At 47.6% G+C, this 13,180-nt stretch overlaps 1 protein-coding gene across 3 annotated transcripts in view; it reads left to right on the forward strand.

Annotated features, from left to right (window-relative positions):
* The window catches only part of pip4k2b (phosphatidylinositol-5-phosphate 4-kinase type 2 beta), a 98,230-nt gene that overhangs the window by 29,710 nt on the left and 55,340 nt on the right, over positions 1-13,180 (forward strand). The gene's annotated exons all lie outside the window — the stretch shown is intronic.

Below are 13,180 nucleotides of genomic sequence, written 5' to 3' on the forward strand. Positions count from 1 at the left end.
AGTCCACGCCAACCATCGATCACCTGTTCACACTAGTTCTATGTTATCCCATTTCCACATCCGCTCCCTACACATTAGGGGCAATTTACATAGGCCACTCAACCGGGAAGCCAGGGACGTCTTTGGGATGTGGGAGGAAACCGGAGCACCCAGAGGAATCCCACATGGTCACGGAGAATGTGCAAACTCCCCACAGATAGAACGGAGATAAGGATAGTAACTGGCTTGTACTTGTTTCTGGACGCTCTAAAACCCCTGTCCCACGGTACGAGTTCATTCCACGAGTTCTCCCGAGTTTGCCCTGAATCGAACTCGGAGATTTACGGTAATGGCCACTCGTCGGTACTCGGGGCTCTCGTGGACATTTTTCATCGTGTTGAAAAATCTTCACGAGTCTTCCCGTGCCTACCTGCCGTTAGCGAGTCTTCCCGAGTACCTGCCGTTAGCGCAAAGAGACGTCCCCGAGCTCCGACGTACCCGCTACGTTCATTCTCCGTGCTTACCACGAGTTTGATTTTATTTTAAACTCGGGAGAGCTCTTGGAATGAACTCGTACCGTGGGACAGGGCTATGAGGCAGCAGCTTCACCAGCTGTACCACTGTGCCGCCCCATTCCTAGTTTATTTGGGAAGGCAAGACACTTACTTTGAAGTGCTGTGGTTTTTGTTTGATTCTTTGTAGCGATCAGGCTGGTTGCTTCAGAGGGGAATAAAGAGTTGATCACATTGATGCGTGCAAGTCCGTGCAAGGTGCCAGGTCTTCTTCCCCAAGAGTCATGAGTCAGTCAAGAGTTTCGGGCAACAACATGAAAGTTTCATGGTGATTAATAACGTTTATTTTGTTGGTATTTTTAAATTCTGGTCAAAGTAAGATGTAATAGGTCATGTGTGGTGAAAACATTTCCACTTATGGGGAAGGCCAAAGCTTTGGTTCTGGTAGTCACGAAAAAATCTCAGGGAGTTGAGGGGAAATGTTGCTGGAACCTAGAATGCGGAACTATCTATTGCATGGAGAAGTTGTGGTGAACGGTATAAATGCATTTAAGGGGAAGTTCAAAGAGCACAAGAGGGAGAAGGAAATAGATGGGGGAAATAGATGGGGGAAGACAAAGAGGGAATAATATGAATCATCTAACCCAGGGGCCTGCTTCTGTGAAGTAAACTATAGGTGAGGTCTTGTTCTGATGTTGGGTACATCCGTAAAAGAGAAATTAGTTCATTAAATCATCAGAGCCAAATTCTTGAACAGGAATCATCTGAAATTCTGGATCACCTGAACTAAAATCAATGTAATGAGGAGAACGTACAAACTCCGTACAGGCAGCAACCGTGGTCTGTGGAATTCTCTGCCTCAGGCAGGTTCTCTGGATGCTTTCAAGAGAGAGCCAGATAGGGCTCTTAAAAATAGCGGAGTCAGGGGATATGGGGAGAAGGCAGGAACGGGGTACTGATTGGGGATGATCAGCCATGGTCACATTGAATGGCGGTGCTGGCTCGAAGGGCTGATTGGCCTCTACTCCTGCACCTATTGTCTATTGTCAGGGTCAACCCCGGGTCTCTGGTGCTGTAAGGCAGCAACTCTACCGCTGTATCAGCCCCTGAACCTGTGATGTCTGCTCCGAGAGTGAGGGGATTGTGAGGGCAGATGTGTTGACCAAGTCAATCAGCATCCCGACTTGGAGATATCGTTCGATCCCTTCTTTTGTCGGTGGTCTAAATCCATCAACATGGTGGGAGGACCTTTGCTGAAAGGATTGCCGCACTTTAAGAATACAGATCACTGCCCAGCCTGGTGGTCAGATAGAAATACAATCTGTAAAAGAAGTAACAAAATATGATGTGGATATATAGGTGCAGATATGAAAAGTGGTATTTTAAATAAGTAACGATAAGGTAAGATTTTTGATTGATTGAAAGAAGCAACATTGAAACAGACAGCACCACATGTTTCGTTTTGGCAGCTTACAACCGAGCGGTATGAATATTAATTTCTCTAATATCAAGGAACCCTTGCATTCCCTCTCGGTTCCTCCACCAGCCTAGTCATCTTGCTAGTTTCACTGTTAGTATCCCTTCATTATCAGCTCTTCAACAGCCAACAATGGACCATTGTGGGCTCCACCGTTCCTGAATCATCGGTGCTGGCTCTGATTTGTTCTGTATCTTTTCAAACCTCTAGTTTCCCACTCTCCCGACTCTCAGTCTGAAGAAGGGTCTCGACCCGAAAAGTCACCTATTCCTTTTCTCCAGTGATGCTGCCTGACCCGCTGAGTTTCTCCAGCAGGAAACTGTGTCTATCTTCGGTGTAAACCAGCATCTGCAGTTCCTTCCAACACGCCCTCTCTTTGCACCGGTTCTTCCCACTTTCACATCCACTCCCTACACTAGGGGCAATTTACAGACCGCCAATTAACTTACAAACCTGCACGCCGTGGGAGGAAACCGGAGCACCCGGAGGAAACCCACGCGGTCACTGGGAGAAAACCCACACAGACACCTCCCGGGGTCAGGATCGAACCCTGGTCTCCGGGGCTGTGAGGCAGCGACTCTACCCGCTGCGCCTCGCTGAGCGGAGATCTGTATCGCAGCATTGAATATTGTGCGTGCATTGATGGGAGGGGGGGGGGGGGAAAGGAAAGGTGAACTGAACGTTGCTGAGGCACAAGCTCTGCAGGATGTTTGACTTGTGTGTTCTTGACACTTGGCACCGGGCCGGGCATTCATTGAACAAACGCTGCTGAAAGCTGCCACAAACAGTGAAACAGCTGACTGGGGGGAAAAAAGCAGCCTGAAGATAAACGCTCTTGTTCACCAGCCTTGTTCCCAACTTCAGATCCTGGTACGGGCGTGAGCTTGGATAAACGGCCAAGTACTCTGCAAGGGCCACATTCTTTAGTCTTTGGTCTGAGCTTCTTTCTATTCGAAACAAAGAGTTGCACAACACAATTCACTGGCTTTGGAGACTAAAGGGCCTGTTCCTATGCGGCATAGTTCAGCGCTCTGAAGACGTACGTGGCTCAGTGTACTACATACCACTCCCATAACAGCTCTCAATCATTCTTTAATCTCCAGGCGGACAGCCCATTTGGACAAAGAGTTGGCGTCAAGGGCAGTAGCCGGCCTCGCTGCCTCCTGTGGACTGAGGATTTATCTCCTCCAGAGGCCTGTGTAATCACCATGGCTTCTGGCAAATTTGACTCTGTTGACTTCAGTGAGGACCCCCTTTGTCCCTCTCATCCTGTCTCACTCACACGACGTACTTGCACTCTCTTCTCTCCGTACCTGCAAGGCTGCAACCATTTTAAATACAGGCACCTCGCGTTTTACGCATGCTTGATTCCGCATTTTTAGAATAAGGCGCTTGTCTAATTGGTATTGATATTGGTGATTTATGTGCCACAGGTACCGGGGTACAGTGAAATTCATTTTTGTATACTGTACGGTACAAGTATCACTATACATAAGCACCTAGATACATATTGGATAAGCATCTCAGACGCAGTACAAGTGTACCGTAGCAATGCACTGAGGCTGTAAGCAGATTTGTGTTGGAAGGAACTGCAGGTGCTGGTTTACACGGAAGATAGACACAAAATGCTGGGGTAAAACTCAGCGAGGCAGGCAGCATCTCTGGAGAGAAGGAATGGGAGAGAAGGAAGGTCTGAAGAAGGGTCTCGATGTGAAATGTCACCCATTCCTTCTGTCCAGAGATGCTGCCTGTCCCGCTGAGTCGATCTTCAGTATAGAGTCGCCATTCCGGCACCATTTTCAAGTCCCAGTTGTTGTAAGTGCAATTGCTACCGAAGTTTAAATTACGGGGTTCTATTTTCGGAATAACGCTCTCAAATGTATACCTGGCACCGTGTGGCAGTGTAGCTGTGCATGATGCCTGGCATACGTTTGATTTACGCTCTTTGATTTACGCTCTTTGATTTACACGTTGCTTTTCAATGATGAGGAAAAGCTTTTTCACCCAGGGAGTTGTGAATCTGCAGAATACTCAATACACAGAAGGCAATGGAGGCCAATTCACTGGATGTTTTCAAGAGAGAGTTAGATTTAGCTCTTGGGGCTAACGGAATCAAGAGATATGGGGAAAATGCGGGAATGGGATACTGATTGTGGATGATCAGCCATGATCATATTGAATGGCGGGTGCTGGCTCGAAGGGCTGAATGGCCTACTCCTGCACCTATTGTCTATGGTTCTATGTTTCTAAATGCGTAACACGCAATGGGGTAAAACGCAAGGTGCCTGTACTGGAACTCTTTTTTTTCTGAACATTTTAAAAGATTCCCTTTTCCACAGATCTTTAAATAATGGAAACATTGTGGTTGTGGTAAGCCGTCGATATTTATTTCCATGCATTTGGCTTACAGAAACCTGCAGTGCCTTTAACGATACCCACAGCTACGTTAAACATCAAATACTAATGCCTCTGGCATGTAAGCACTTACTGTAACAATTGAACCACTCTCCTTAGTTGCGGGAACCTTTTTCCCAGTTTCACAGTAACAATACTTAAAATGTTGATTTAGATCAGCTGATTGCAGGGCAGAAACTTTAATTCAAGCAGCTTGTTCTGTTGTAATAAACGGTATTATTAATAATTGAGAGGCAGGTTCCAGAGCTCGGGAGTGCGGTTCGGATTGATCAGCAAGTGTATTCACATGTGAGATACATTAGCTGAAATGTAATGCACCTTGACACACAAGGGACTGCCAAAGCTGGAATCTTTAGTGTAAAACAGATCTCTGTAGGAACTCCAAGATCGACCCTGTGTGCCTGGGTCCTGGACTTTCTCACTGCCAGGCGCCAGGTAGTCAAGATGGGAAGAAATACATCGGACACCCTCACCCTGAGCACGGGATCCCCCCAGGGTTGTGTCCTCAGCCCCCTACTGTGCTCCCTGTACACACATGACTATGTGGCCAGGTTCAGCTCCAACTCTATAATCAAGTTTGCTGATGACACTGTGGTGGTGGGCCTGATCTCAGATAACGATGAGAAGGCCTACCGGGAGGATGTGGCTGATCTGGCACTCTGGTGTCAGGACAACAGCCTCCTCTTGAATGTCATAAAAACCAAGGAGCTGATCGTGGACTTTAGAAGGGCACAACATACGAGGACGTATACGCCACTGGAGATAAATGGGGCTACTGTGGACAGGGTGAGCTGCTTTAAATACCTGGGAGTCCACATCACAGAGGATCTGACATGGACAACACACGCTGCCGCACTGGTGAGTAAGGCAAGGCAGCGCCTTTACCACCTCAGGCAGCTGAGGAAATTCAGAGTCTCTCTGAGGCTCCTTCAGTGCTTCTACTCTGGGGCTGTAGAAAGTATCTTGTCCGGCAACATCATAATCTGGTTTGGGAACTGCTCTGCCCAGGACAAGAAGGCTATGCAGAGAGTAGTGCGTTCGGCCGAACGCATTATAGGAACTACACTCGCCCCCCTGCAGGAACTATACATCAGAAGGTGCAGATCCAGAGCCAGCAACATTATGGGGGGCCCCTACCACCCCAGCAACGGACTGTTCCAGCTGCTACGGTCAGGCAAGCGCCTCTGCTGTCATGCTGTGAAAACAGAGATGAGACGGAGTTTCTTCCCAAGGGCCATTAGGACTGTAAACTCTTATCTCAACAGGGACTAACTTACTGTATCTTTTTACTGTTGTGTTGTGTCTTTTTAAAATTGCAGTTTTTTTCTAATATGTAAATACTGATTCTGTTCTATTCTGTTCTGTAGGTTTTGCACAATCCGTAGGCATTGCCACTTTCATTTCACTGCACATCTTGTATGTGTATGTGGCAATTAAACCTTGGCTTGACTTGACTTGAAAAGCTGGAGTAACTCAGCAGAACAGGCAGCATCTCTGGAGAGAAGGAATGGGTGACGTTTCGGGTCGAGACCCGAAACGTCACCCATTCCTTCTCTCCAGAGATGCTGCCTGACCCGCTGAGTTCCTTGAGCAATCTGTTTGTTCTGGTATGGTATCCTTTTCTACAAGACCACTGTGGTAAAATTCCACAAAGACCCCTGGATGTTGCATGCAGATGGTTGAATGTTGCACAGAACAAAAACTGGCAGATGTACTCAGCGGGTCAGTCAGCAACTGTGGCGGGAATAGACAGATGATTTTTCAGGTCGAGACCTTCTTCAGTCCTAGCCCGAAACGTTGCCTGCCCATATACCTCCACGAATGTTCCAGGGCCTGCTGAGTTACTCCAGCACTTTGTGTTTGAATGAATGACTGAATGAATGAATGAATGAATGAATGAATGAATGAATGAATGAATGAATGAGTTTATTGGCCAAGTATTCACATACAAGGAATTTTCCTTGGTGCTCCACCCGCAAGTGACAACACAGTGACTGTTAGGAATGACACATAAAACATTAAACATTAATAATAAAACATGATTGTATTAAATTAGCTTAAGTTGCGAAAGGAACTCCATGGGTCAGTCAACATCTGTGGAGGCAGAAGGATCGACAATGTTCTGGTCAAGACCACACATCAGGTCTGAGAGTGTAAAAAGGAGATAGCCAGTATGACATTCAGTGGCGCTGTTACTGGTTGCCTCCGCCCACGGTCTTTTGTTGTTGTTTTTTTTTGTTATGTTTAAAGTATGTTTTTTTTGTTTTTTTCAGTATTTTATGTGGGGGGGGGGAGAGGGTATGGTAATGGGGAACCATCCTTCAGTCGCTTCCTGACGAGGATGCGACTATTATCTTGAGTCGTGCCCTCGCCCCCCTACTAACTGGATTGGCGCGGCCTTTCCTGCCGGGACCGGACCAGAGCTTCAGCAGCGGCGGCGGCGAGGCGCTGGAAACATCAGGGAGCGGGCGAGTCCTTACCTGGGATCGCCGCCTGGAGCTCCGGAGTGTTGGGCCGCTGCTCCAACATCACGGAGCTCCCAACGCGGGCGGCACTGACCTCAACATCGCGGAGTCCTGGGACCCTTTGCCGGGGGTCGCCAGCGCGAATCGCCGCCCAGCGCGGCCTGTGGACATTGGGAAACGCGGACTCCGGTGGAAGGTGGCCGATTCAGAGGTCCAGGCCGCTGAGGATGTTCTCCCGTTCGACGCGGGGTTCCATCGCTCCCGACGAGAGGGCCTGAAGATTCCGATTCCGATTCCGATTCCGATTCAATTTTAATTGTCATTGTCAGTGTACAGTACAGAGACAACGAAATGCATTTAGCATCTCCCTGGAAGAGCGACATAGCAAATGATTTGAATAAATAATAATAAGTGTCCGGGGGGGGGGGGGGGGTGATTGGCAATCACCGAGGCACGTTGTTGAGTAGAGTGACAGCCGCCGGGAAGAAGCTGTTCCTGGACCTGTTGGTTCGGCAACGGAGAGACCTGTAGCGCCTCCCGGATGGTAGGAGGGTAAACAGTCCATGGTTGGGGTGAGAGCAGTCCTTGGCGATGCTGAGCGCCCTCCGCAGACAACGCTTGCTTTGGACAGACTCAATGGAGGGGAGCGAGGAACCGGTGATGCGTTGGGCAATTTTCACCACCCTCTGCAATGCCTTCCGGTCGGAGACAGAGCAGTTGCCATACCATACTGTGGTGCAGTTGGTAAGGATGCTCTCGATGGTGCAGCGGTAGAAGTTCACCAGGATCTGAGGAGATAGATGGACCTTCTTCAGTCTCCTCAGGAAGAAGAGACGCTGGTGAGCCTTCTTGATCAGAGTTGAGGTATTGTGGGTCCAAGAGAGGTCATCGGAGATGTTGACCCCCAGGAACCTGAAGCTAGAAGCACGTTCCACCTCCGTCCCGTTAATGTGGATGGGGGTGTGCGTGCCGCCCCTGGACTTCCTGAAGTCTACAATGAGCTCCTTGGTCTTCTTGGAGTTAAGGGCCAGGTTGTTGTCAGCGCACCATGCTGCTAAGTGCTGGACCTCCTCCCTGTAGGCCGACTCATCGTTGTTGCTGATGAGGCCAATCACCGTTGTATCATCTGCATACTTGATGATGGTGTTAGTACCATGTACAGGTGTGCAGTCATAGGTGAAGAGGGAGTAGAGGAGGGGGCTCAGCACACAGCCCTGTGGAACGCCGGTGTTCAGGGTGAGGGTTGAAGAGGTGTGCTTGTCTAACCTAACAGACTGGGGTCTGTTGGTTAGAAAGTCCAGTATCCAGTTGCAGAGGGAGGGGTCGATGCCCAGGTTACCGAGTTTGGTGATCAGTTTTGATGGTATAATGGTGTTGAATGCTGAGCTGTAATCGATGAACAGCATTCTTACGTAAGTATCTCTGTTGTCGAGGTGGGAGAGGGCGGAGTGAAGTGCCGTTGAGATGGCATCCTCCGTACTCCTGTTCTTGCGGTAGGCAAACTGATAGGGATCCAGTGTGGGGGGTAGGCAGCTTTTGAGGTGTGCCAGGACCAGCCTCTCGAAGCACTTGGTGATGATGGGGGTAAGTGCAACTGGGCGGAAGTCGTTGAGGCTTGCCGCAGTGGAGTGTTTTGGCACTGGCACGATGGAGGTGGTTTTAAGGCACGTGGGCACAACTGCTTGGGCAAGTGACAGGTTGAAGATGTCAGTCCTGAACATCGGGAGGCCCCGACCACGGGTGAACATTGGGGAATATTTTATTTTTATTTAACCTTTATTTAACCAGGAGAAGTCTCATTGAGATTAAAAATCTCTTTTACAAGAGAGTCCTGGCCAAGACAGGCAGCAGCACAGTTCCACAGTTACAGACAATAATTTAAAGACAACAGAGAACATATAAATAGAGTCACAGTCAGAACATCAGCGAGGAGGTTGACTGGACTTTGGTGCCTTCCCTCACAGTGGAGAACTTTGGTGCCGCTGTGGGGATGTTTGTGTTGTGGACTACTGTGTTCTGTGTTTTTGTGTTTTTTTAAATTATTTATATGACTAAGGGGAAAAATAATTTAAAAAATCAAATCAAATCAAATCAAAGGAGGTGATGAGGAGGGATGAGGCAGGAGCTGACAAGTGATGGGTGGATCCAGGTGAGATGAAGTTCATGGGCAGCAATTGCATTGTAAGGCAAATAATGGCTGTCAGTGCGGCAGTAGGCTTCTAATAACAATACAAAAACCTTCTACCTTTAACCCAGAAACAGAATTGAGAGTGACCACACCAGAGATGAGTCTGAAGAAGGGTCTCGACCCGAAAGGTCGCCTATTCCTTCTCTCCATAGATGCTGCCTCACCCGCAGAGTTTCTCCAGCATTTTTGTCTGTACCGGAGATGAGGATAGGTTTCTCAAATAAGCACTGAAATGAAATGCTGGTATCTCAACTGATGACCATGAAATGACTAGATAGGTGTAAAACACAAAGTGCTGGAGAAACTTGCTCAAGATTCCACCATCTGTTTATCTGTAACATTGTAAAAACTAACCTTAGTTTAGTTTAGAGATATCGCGCGGAAACAGGACCTTCGGCCCATCGAGTCCGTACCAACCAGCGGTCCCCACACATTATTACTACCCTACTACACACACTAGGGACAATTTAACATTTTTTATACCAAGCCAATTAAACTACAAATCTGTATACCTGGAGTGTGGGAGGAAACCGGAGCACCCGGAGCAAACCCACACGGGTCGGGGGGGAGAACAGACAAACTCCATACAGACAAGCATCCGTAGCAGGATCAAATCAGGATCTCTGGTGCTGTAAGGCAGCAACACTAACCGCTACGCCACCATGCCGCCCAATAACGTCTGGCAGAAAGGAAGCTATCGACAAGGAGGTAATTGCCTACCCACAAAGGAGGCCATTTGGCCCATCAAGTACTGCCAGTTATGCAGAGCATTCCAGCAGCTCCTGTTCTCTGTAACCATGCAAATTGTTTCCCCTCAAATGCTTGCCCAATTCCTTTTTGAAAATCTACCATCTCTCCTTGACCTGGTCTGGGAACAACACCAGACCGCCCACAGAAATGACCCAGCAAGAAGCTCAAGGACAGTTGAGGGTGGGCAATAATTACAGACCTTGCTAGTAATGCCTGTGTCCCGTTAATGAATAAGGTATCTTTATAGGCTAGTCGATGCTTGTGAAATTCTGGATTGCAGATCTTTTAGATAATTGTTTCATGAAACCTCTGTTTGAACAGTTCTCCCGAATTGGAATCTGTGTTTGTGCAAGGCTGGAGATACACACTCTCTTGTTTATTTAAGTGTTGCACCAGAATTGTGTTATATCAACTTTATTGACATTTCAAAGTCCACTTGTTCCACATGTATTTTGTGTGTCTGGGTATACCCTGCCCCCCTGGGGACTCTCAGCGTTAAACCAGTCAGCTCATAGCAGCACAATTTCCAAATTTGCTGTATCATAGGCATTGACAAACAATGTGAAATCAATTAGGTCTTTATTCTTTGGAGCGCAGAAGGTTAAGGGGGGACTTGATAGAGGCCTTTAAAATGATAAGAGGGATAGACAGAGCTGCTACAATCCTGTTTGATCAAATTGATAAGCTTTTCCCATTGAGAGTAAGGAAGATTCAAACAAGAGGACATGACTTCAGAATTAAGGGACAGAAGTTTAGGGGTAACATGAGGGTGAACTTCTTTACTCAGAGAGTGGTAGCTGTGTGGAATGAGCTTCCAGTGGAAGTGGTGGAGGCAGGTTCGATTTTATCATTTAAAAATAAATTGGATAGGTATATGGATGGAAAAGGAATGGAGGGTTATGGTCTGAGTGCAGGTAGATGGGACTAGGGGGAATTAAGTGTTCGGCACGGACTTGTAGGGCCGAGATAGCCTGTTTCCGTGCTGTAATTGTTATATGGTTATATTTTGTTCTGTTAAAATATTATACAAGAGTCTAAAGTGTTCAGTCATCATACAGTGCCCTCCATAATGTTCGGGACCCGCGCGTTACTCCAGCTTTTTGTGTCTATCTTTGATTTAAACTAGTCAAGTCAAGAGAGTTTTATTGTCATGTGTCCCAGATAGGACCACAACATTCTTGCTTGTATTGCTGCAGCACAACAGAATATGTAAACATAATACAGAACAGGAGATAAAAGTTCAGTGTGTTTATATACCATAGGCCATATGGTCCATAGACCATAACTAGCATCCGCAGTTCCTCCCTACGCAGTTAATTGTTATAATGAGTTAAGAGGAAAAGTTGGAAACACTTAAAATGTCATATAATCAGTAATATTAATTGTTTCCCTCTTGTCCTACCTGCAGAAATATTAGCATTAGTTTGGATTAGGAAGAAGACTGGCTGAGCTTTATTGCCTCTCATCACAGTGATCACTAAGTTCAGTTCTATCATTCTTTTTAATTGTGTTGTGTTCTTTTTAAGTGTATGGCTGCATGGTGACTCGAATATCACTGCACCTTAATTGGTGCATGCAACAATAAATGCCAATCTGAATCTGACTTCCTACTTTAAAATATCTAATTTTTGATCGAAGTTTGGATCTCTCTGGGGCAGTGCATGCAGTAGCCACCTTGCACCACTAGATATCTCTGTGCTTTGTAAAATGCAGCCAGCGTTTATATGCAGTGTACATTCTGCATTGGCTTCCTGCAGCTGAACAATTGATCCTTCACAACAGCGGCTTTTTAAAAATTGCATGAAGTTAGATTCTGCGAAGCAACGTGCTTTCATTTTATTCACGGGGGCTCTGGCCATCCAAGAGCCCTCTCCCCTTTTCATAGAAACATGGAAACATAGAAAATAGGTGCAGGAGTAGGCCATTCGGCCCTTCGAGCCTGCACCGCCATTCGATATGATCATGGCTGATCATCCAACTCAGTATCCCATCCCTGCCTTCTCTCCATACCCCCTGATCCCTTTAGCCACAAGGGCCACATCTAACTCCCTCTTAAATATAGCCAATACTCCCAACTCCCCCCCCCTCCCCCCTTCCCTCCACTGTGTCCCATCTGGACTCGCACCTGTTTCTCCCCTCCACTCACCACCCCCATCCCTGAACACCCACCCCCCCCCCCCCCCCACCCCCACACCAATATCATCCCTCTGGCTTGACAATCCACAACTACTCAAATCTGTCACACTTTCTCTCCGTTTGCTTATTAAAGGCTTTTGTTCCAACCCTATCAACCGTCCCCCCCCCCCCCTTCACCTGTGTGGACTTGCCATGCAGAGCCTGCTGCTGCTCTTTTCCAGCTTTCACCCCCCCCCCCCCACCTCTCCCCCACAATCAGTTTGAAGAAGGGTCTCAACCCAAAAGGACACCTATCCATGTTTTACAGGAATGCTTGGTCACGGTGGCGCAGCGGTAGAGTTGCTGCCTTACAGCGAATGCAGCGCCGGAGACCCGGGTTCGATCCCGACTACGGGTGCTGTCTGTGCGGAGTTTGTACGTTCTCCCCGTGACCTGCGTGGGTTTTCTCCGAGATCTTCGGTTTCCTCCCACACTCCAAAGATGTACAGGTTTGTAGGTTAATTGGCATGGTAAATGTACAAATTGTCCCTAGTGGGTAGAGAATAGTGTTAATGTGCGGGGATCACTGGCCGGCGCGGACTCAATGGGCCGAAGGGCCTGTTTCCGCGCTGTATCTCAAACTAAACTAAAAAATGTTACTTGATCTGCTGTTACTCCAACACCTTGTGTCGTTTTTGCAAGATTTCGATTGATTGAAAGATGGCCCATTGAGCCCACGCTGACCATCGATCACCTGTTCACACCACTTCTATGTTATCCCACTTTCACAGCCACTTTCTACACCACAGGGGCAATTTACAGAGGCCAATTAACCTACGTAACTCTTTGGGACGTTGGATGAAACCAGAGCACCTGGAGGAAACCCCCGCAGTCACAGGGAGAGCGTGCAAACTCCACACATGACAGCACCCAAGGTCATGATCAAACCCGGGGGATCTGGCGCTGTTAGGCAGCAACTCTACCACCTACGCCACCGTGTCGCCCAATTTTATTGTCCTTCACTAATTGCAGTTGAGCCAAGTGGCTGTTGGGACTTTTCTTGGGCTGGAGCCAACAATGTAGCTGTGGGTCTGGAAATGCCTCGAAAACATTTTTATGAAGATGGCAGAGTTGCTAGTCTAAAGGATATTCACAAGTTCACAAGTTATAGGAGTAGATTTGGGCCATTCGGCCCATCAAGTCCACTCTGCCGTTCAATCATAGCTGATCTCTGACTGCTAATCTAATTTTCCTGCCTTCTCCCCATAACCCTTGACAC

Source organism: Amblyraja radiata, chromosome 16 (genome assembly GCF_010909765.2).
Source record: "Amblyraja radiata isolate CabotCenter1 chromosome 16, sAmbRad1.1.pri, whole genome shotgun sequence".
NCBI classification, from domain to species: domain Eukaryota; kingdom Metazoa; phylum Chordata; class Chondrichthyes; order Rajiformes; family Rajidae; genus Amblyraja; species Amblyraja radiata.